The sequence below is a fragment of the Alosa alosa genome, chromosome 14 (genome assembly GCF_017589495.1).
Source record: "Alosa alosa isolate M-15738 ecotype Scorff River chromosome 14, AALO_Geno_1.1, whole genome shotgun sequence".
NCBI classification, from domain to species: Eukaryota; Metazoa; Chordata; class Actinopteri; order Clupeiformes; family Clupeidae; genus Alosa; species Alosa alosa.
Genome location: NC_063202.1, coordinates 14,323,860 through 14,331,145, shown reverse-complemented (window position 1 = coordinate 14,331,145; position 7,286 = coordinate 14,323,860).

Below are 7,286 nucleotides of genomic sequence, written 5' to 3'. Positions count from 1 at the left end.
ATGAGGGAAGAGAGATATGGAGTGAAAGGAAGAGAGAGTTAGAGAGAAAGACAGACAGAAAGAGAGTGTGAGGCACAGAGAGAGATAAAGAAAAGAGAGTTGGAGAGATAGGGAGAGGGGGATGGAGAGAGAGTGATAGAGATAGTGATAGAGAGAGAGGTAGAGAGGGAGATAGAGAGTGCTGCAAGGAGTAGTTCTGCAAGTCTCCTTCTGCATGCCAAACTGATCACTGAGACGACAGCAGCCTTTAGCAAACACACACACACTCACTGCCACTCACATAGCCTACACTCTCTCTCTCTCTCTCTCTCTGTCACTCACACACACACACACTCTTTCTCTGTTGCACAGACACATACACACACACACTCCCTTTCTCTTTCTCTGTTGCACACTGCCACTCACTTAACCTACACTCTCTCTTTTTCTCTCTCTCCCTCTGTCACTCACACACCTACACACACACACACACAAACTCCCTCGCTTTCTCTGTTGCACACAGAGCCTACACACACACTTCTCTCTCTCTCTCTCTCTCTCTCTCTCACACACACACACACACACACTGCTGCTGCCAGAGTGCCAGAGTGGCATTCTCTGGAAATTTCTCTTAATTTACAGTTCTTGCTTTGACCTGCTTAAGGAAACTGAGATCCACTTGGTCTTCATGAACACTTTCTTTGCAGAAGTTTTCTCTTGCGAATGTGTTCAAACATTTTCCAGTCCCTCCAGGAATTCGCGATGTTGCAATCGCAACAATTAACGCAAATTCAGCAAATCCTCGTGAATTCTGGGCGACCTCGCAATTTTGTCCAAACACTGCAACTTTTATAAATTTGACCAATCATCATGGTTTCCCCATGGAAATTTCACCTACCACAACAGTCCCTCGCGCAGAATATTGAGTCAGATGCCACACTCACTTCTGCAGACACCAGAGACTGCCCTATAACTTGTTCACTCCTCTGCAGTTTTGATGACAATAAATAGAAGGCTAACGATAATGATCTGCTTTACTTGCATCTCTCAACCTGGTGTTGATAACCTGCCTAGGCTATGAAAGTAAGTTAATTAAGGCCTACTTGGTTTACTGACACTTGAGTAGGCTACAATCAGTGTTGGGCAAGTTACTTCAAAATCGTAATGTACTATGCATTACTTATTACTGTCATTTCAAAGTAATTTGTTACATTATAATATTACTGTCTCTGAATTGTAAGGCATTACACTACTATTGCATTACTTTTAAGTTACTTTCACCAAAATATCTAGAAATATGGATTTGCCATTCTAAATGCAGTTTATTACGCTCAATGCAGCTCATTGCTCTTCCAATGGAGGGAGATGTGGTATAGCATAATGACTGAGCTAGGCTTAAGGCTAACAACATACAGTAAGAATGCAATAAGCCTTTATCACGGCAGCCCACGGGCAGCTGAAGCAGGGCTGTTCACTTTCCTGTTGGCAGGAAAACCACAGGTGTTCCTAAAAACATTAACGAGGCCTCTGGTTGAAGTAACTGTGACCGAATCTGACACTTAATTAGAAACACCTGTGCTCACACAGGAACAGGGCTGTTCACTTCCTACTTCGGCTGCCGTGATAAAGGCCTATAGGCGCAGTGCTCATGATGCAAAACAAGGAACAATCATTTTGAATTTTGTTAAAAACCGACAAAAGGTCAAAGTCTGGTAAATTGTGATATAAATACTGTAACTTTAAGGCCTAGGCCTGCTCAATAGAGAGCCTATTGTAAATCAAAGCTTAATAAAAACATGTCAAGATGGTGGCCTACTGGCCATTTCGGTGCCCTAAGTGAGTGGCTTTGAGTGAGTGACATTTCAATGATAACTCAAACACCTAAAGTAAAATAAAAGGCCTATTATACAGACCATTACTGTGTGTTTTTTAACATTAATTTCTCAAGAAATGCTGTTTTCTTATAAATGGTGCACGGTCACTTTAAGAGCATTGATCTTTACGTTCTCATAATGCCCTTTTGCCAGCTCTTGTTTACAAGCCTTGTTTGTTGAGTTACCTTGATAGCACAATATTAACAATAATATGCACAATGTTAAGTTGTTTTAAGCAGCCTTCATTGCTTTGGAAAGTATGCAATGACATGTTGCTTCACATTTTGTTTTGCAAATAAAAGTGAATTATGAGCCTGGTATCCACCTAGCTATCTGAATGGATTTTTTTGTCGACTTGGCATATCATGTGCTTCATGTAGCCTAAATGCTTGGAAAACGAATTATTGAAGACCCACCAATTCCATTCTACTAGTACTACGTGGTGGAGATTGAGAGAACCCAAAAAGTATCAAACTTCCATGTACCATGGTGTTAGTGCATTCTGACATTGTAAACGTTATTGATGAAGAGTGAAACGCAGTTTGCAGTAAAGCTACTATTCATTGGTACATTTGGGTGCCCCCTCTGTCCTTTGGTGCCCTACATAAAAGTCGTGATCTTGGCGTGGTGGGAGCGGTGGCACTGCCAGGCTACACAATCTTTTTCTGCATTTCTATCCCTTTATTCTCTTTAATTCAAGTTCACAGCTCAAAGCTGACATGCACTAGAAGAACATAGTTTGTGTTTTATCAAGAATAAAAAATATTAGTGTGGCACCACTTTAGATGTTTCATTAAATGACTTGTGCTATTTCGCGAGGCATAGTGAGATCTTTCGCTTTCGCACACAAAGTGCATTTATTATGTTCTTCATATCCTTGTCTCTGACAAGCTAAAAATAATGAGCGTAGGCTTATATCCATCCCGCAAAGAGTCCGACTTTGAGTCTGCTGCAGCCACAGTCATCTTCAACCAGTATCAGGAGATACGTTCTACTATTTTGAGCGGATTTTTTCTCGTCTGTTGTTCTCGCGGTGGTGTTTGCGAATATGTATCAAAACAAAACAAGCGCTTAATTTTGGGTTAAAATGCATTGTAACGCGCGTTACTGAAGTTTGTACCGAGTAAATATTACCCAATTTTTTTTTTGTAATGCCTTACATTACCGTGTTGCCGCAAACAGCAATATATTACAGTAATTACATTACTTTTGTAACGCATTACTCCCAACACTGGCTACAATATGTAAGCGTTTGCAAGCGTTTACACCTGGAGATGTCCTTTTAGCTCGTGTCATGTTTGCTAGCTTGTGGGCTCAGTTTGTGTAGTGCTACCAAAATCATAGAAATAACAAGATTTTTTACATTTATTTTAACTAATGACATAGAAAACATCCCGAATTCCATCCACATGTCGTAATGCACTATGCAAAAAAGTTATTTCCAATCGTGGCGAACACAGTGAGATGCAAGCGTTCAATCCACTTAGAAATGTTATTACGCTACTCTCCGCCCTTAAAGTGGTAGGCAGTCAATTAGACTTACACACCAACAATGTAATAACATTAAAGAAAAGTGTAGTCTAATAGTTTAAATCAATATGAAATTACTAGATACTTAGTTGGCTATTAGTAATTATGCAAGTCACAGAATATGAATTATTAAAAAGATATGAACTTAATATGAATTACAACATATATGAATGTATTGTAACATATGACATGATGCCATCTCTTTAGGGGGCTGTCTTTTTTGGACATTTCTACGAAAGGTTATACTGCTTTGTGAATTACCCCAGTCAAAGTATTTACACAAATAAAGGAAGCCTACTTTGATTTTCTTTAACCCTTGCTATTTACCTTTACTTATCCTTTTTAATAAGCATCAAGATGATCAGTGTAATTTTGGTCTTACTAACCTCAATTAAAAAATAATAAAAAAAAAAAATCGCAACTATTTTTGCAATTTTCACTTCCTCTCGCAATGTCTTCGCAACAAACAGCTAAAAACACCGCAACTTCCATCGCAATTTTTTAGAAAAGTTGTCGCGAAATCAGGCATTTTAGATCGCAACAATCTCAAAAAATCCTCGCGAAATCCTGGAGGGACTGATTTTCATTGGGTTCACACATTTTTCACACCCTTTTGCAAAACGGTTAACACAGATGTCATTCAAAAACCCCAAACTATATTGGTTTTCCCATGCTAAACAAAAGGAAAACATCTTTTCACAGGTGGTATAGATTCCTTGCATAAGTATGAATCTCTGATACACCTGTGTGAAACTCCTTTGCACAATTCTTCAATCAACAATCATTCATTATCCATAAGAGATGCCATGTCTGTTCTGTGTTGCTATTTTTTTAGTTGCAAGTATGGATCTACATGTAATTCAATAATCACAAACGTACTTAGCGCATTTCTGTCTCTGTAGCCACTGTCAGGGAGGCTGATGGAGAACCCATTATATTCACAAACGTATAGGTCCCTCTTTTTGTTGCCTTCATTTGTTTACACTGAACCAATCAGCATGGCGAAGTTCTGGAACCTTCACCAAACACGCAACTGAAACAAAGTGTACAGTATGTGAAGCGTATGCTGAAACAATATTTTCAGTATTTTCCACTATAATCAGACACACCCAGACACACACACACACACACATAACTATAATTAGTGAAAATGGCTACACCAGAAGTGAGAGCTGTGTGTATGACCATAGACATTCAAAAACGATGAACCAGTCTTCTATCTTAAATATGAATTAATTATTATTTTCATAGAAATAATAATTTTGCACTTCAGACTCCAAGTGTAGTGTATGGGCTGAAATATATTAAAATATCTCCAAATCACCTCATTGACAACTGCTAGTCTTAAGATCAAAATTATAACAGAAGATACACATACACCACAGAACTTCAGCATTAGCACAAAATCATCACTCTCAACACTAACTCATCAGTCTCATCAAACAAGTGATCTGTCGCATAAGCCTAATTGCATGTCATTGAAATCAGCAGACTGGGAAATTAGTGTCACCAGACCCATCAGTGTCATCAGACTCACCAGAGTCATCAGACTCATCATTGGCACTAGACTCATCAGAGTCACCAGAATCATAAGTGTCACCAGACTCATCAGAGTCACCAGAATCATAAGTGCTCAGAATCCCCCCCGCCCCCAATGTCCCAGAAGACTGCATCCTCTCCTGCTGCTTCTGAATAATTCAACACTCACTCTCACTCTCAACCTCAGTAACAAACACACAGACACACACACACACACACACACACACGCTCACAGACTTCAACAAGACCAGAATATCCACCCACTGGTGGGCCTATGTCACTTCCTGTTTTCACTGAAGCGTGGAGACAGACTCTAGGAGAGCCTCTCTCTTTCTTGCTCTCTCTCTCTCTCATTCCCCCTTTCTGTCTCTCCTTCTGTATTCTCCCTCTTTCTTTCATCATTCCCCTCTCTTTCTCATTCCCTTCTCTCTTTATCTCTCCACCCCCCTCTCTTTCTGTCTACACTATTCCTTTCTCTCTTTCTCTCTCTATCACCCTCTCTTTCTTTCTTTCCCTCTATCCCCTTCTCCCTTTTCTTCCCTTTCTTCTTGGTCTCCACTACCATTCTCTTTCTCATTTTCTATCCATCGGTCTATCTCTTAATCTCTCTCTGTTTACACACACACACACACACACACACACACACATAGTCTCTCCATGCTGTGTTTGGATCATATCAGAGTGTCATTTCAGGCTCAATATGTGTTTGTGTGTGTGTGTGTGTGTATGTGTGTGTGTGTGTGTGTGTGTGTTTGTGTATGTGTGTGTGTGTGTGTGTGTGTGTGTGTGTGTGTGTGTGTGTGTGTGGACATGATCTTTGTCTTACTGCTGCTACACAGCAATTGAGAGAAAAGCACAAAGACCTCTACATAGCCTATACTGACCTCAGCAAAGCCTTTGACGCTATAAACCGTGAGATGGTTTGGAAACAGCTTTCCTAACTTGGGGTGCCACCCAAGTTTCTCTCATCCTGCAGCAACAATGGGATGCAAGCCAGAGGACACCAATCAGAGCCCTTCAAGGTCAATTTTGGGGTGAAGCAAGGCAGTGTCCTGGCACCAGTCCTGTTCGGAGGGGGGCCTCTGCAAGGATGTCATTGTCATTGTGCGATGTGCTCAATTATTTAGGCTACTGTAGCTCCAGAGTAGGCTAATGACTGACGCCGCGAATACGGACACGACCGTTTATTATTATTGATAATCATTATTATTAGGAGGCCCCTCATTGGTCGAGGCCCCTGGGCTGAAGCCCAGGTAAGCCCCTGCATTAAGGCGCCAGTGACAACGCCCGTACCATATTTGGGTCCAAGTGCCCACGGGGATCCGGGTTCCAATCAGGGTCATTTGCCGACCCCACTCTTCGCCGTCCTGTCACAATAAAGGAAAAAGGCCCCAAAATATGCTTAAAAAGAAAAAAGAAAGTTGAGGTCATGGCTCAACTCGCCCACCCAACCTTCTTCACCCCCCAGCTTCCATATCATTTTCTATATTTTTGATATGTTGCTGAGTGGATCATAAACAGCCCCAGCAATGAAGAAAAGTGATTGATAATGACTGACTGACTATTATTGTGTTACATGCTTCAAATGTAAAGCACTTTGAGCTGCATTCTGTGTATGAAAGGTGCTATACAAATAAAGCTTATTATTATTATTATATCAGTGGGCGCCAGAGCCAGACAGTAACAGAGTACATTTACTTGAGTACAGTACTTGAGTACAATTTTGAGGGATCTGTACTTTACTCGAGTATCATTTTTGGGGAGTACTCATGACTTTACTCAAGTACATTTGAGAGGCAAATATTGTACTCTTTACTTCACTACATTTCTATCCATAACCCATGGAAGTACCGTTACTTCTTCTAAAAAAAAAATGAAAAGAAAAATCTCGGAAACCCTCAATTTGTTGTTTCCCTCTCAAACGTGATTGGATTGTGCAGGCACCACTGATTGGGACAGCCTATCAGCAATCACCTTCAGCTTTCCGCCAAAGTCAACTCCATGGTCAGCTTTAGATAAGAGACGAAACCATGGACGAAACAATGGATGAAGATGATTTTCGCTTCAAGTGTTTCAATTGCAAAATAGTATTTTGTATTTGAAATGCATATTTTAAATACATGTATTAGAAATACTGCCCATCCTTGGCAACATGGTAAAAAGATGGAAATGACTTGATTTTACTTTCAATTCCTTTTACATTCTCCAAGGTATTAACATTAAACATTTTCATAACTCCATGTAGGACGTTTCTGTACATAAATGTAAGCACTGTGGCAGTAGTAATGCAATATTTAGAAAATGTACTCTTGTACTCTTGATACTCAAGTACTTTTACTTAAGTAGACATCTGACTGTTGTACT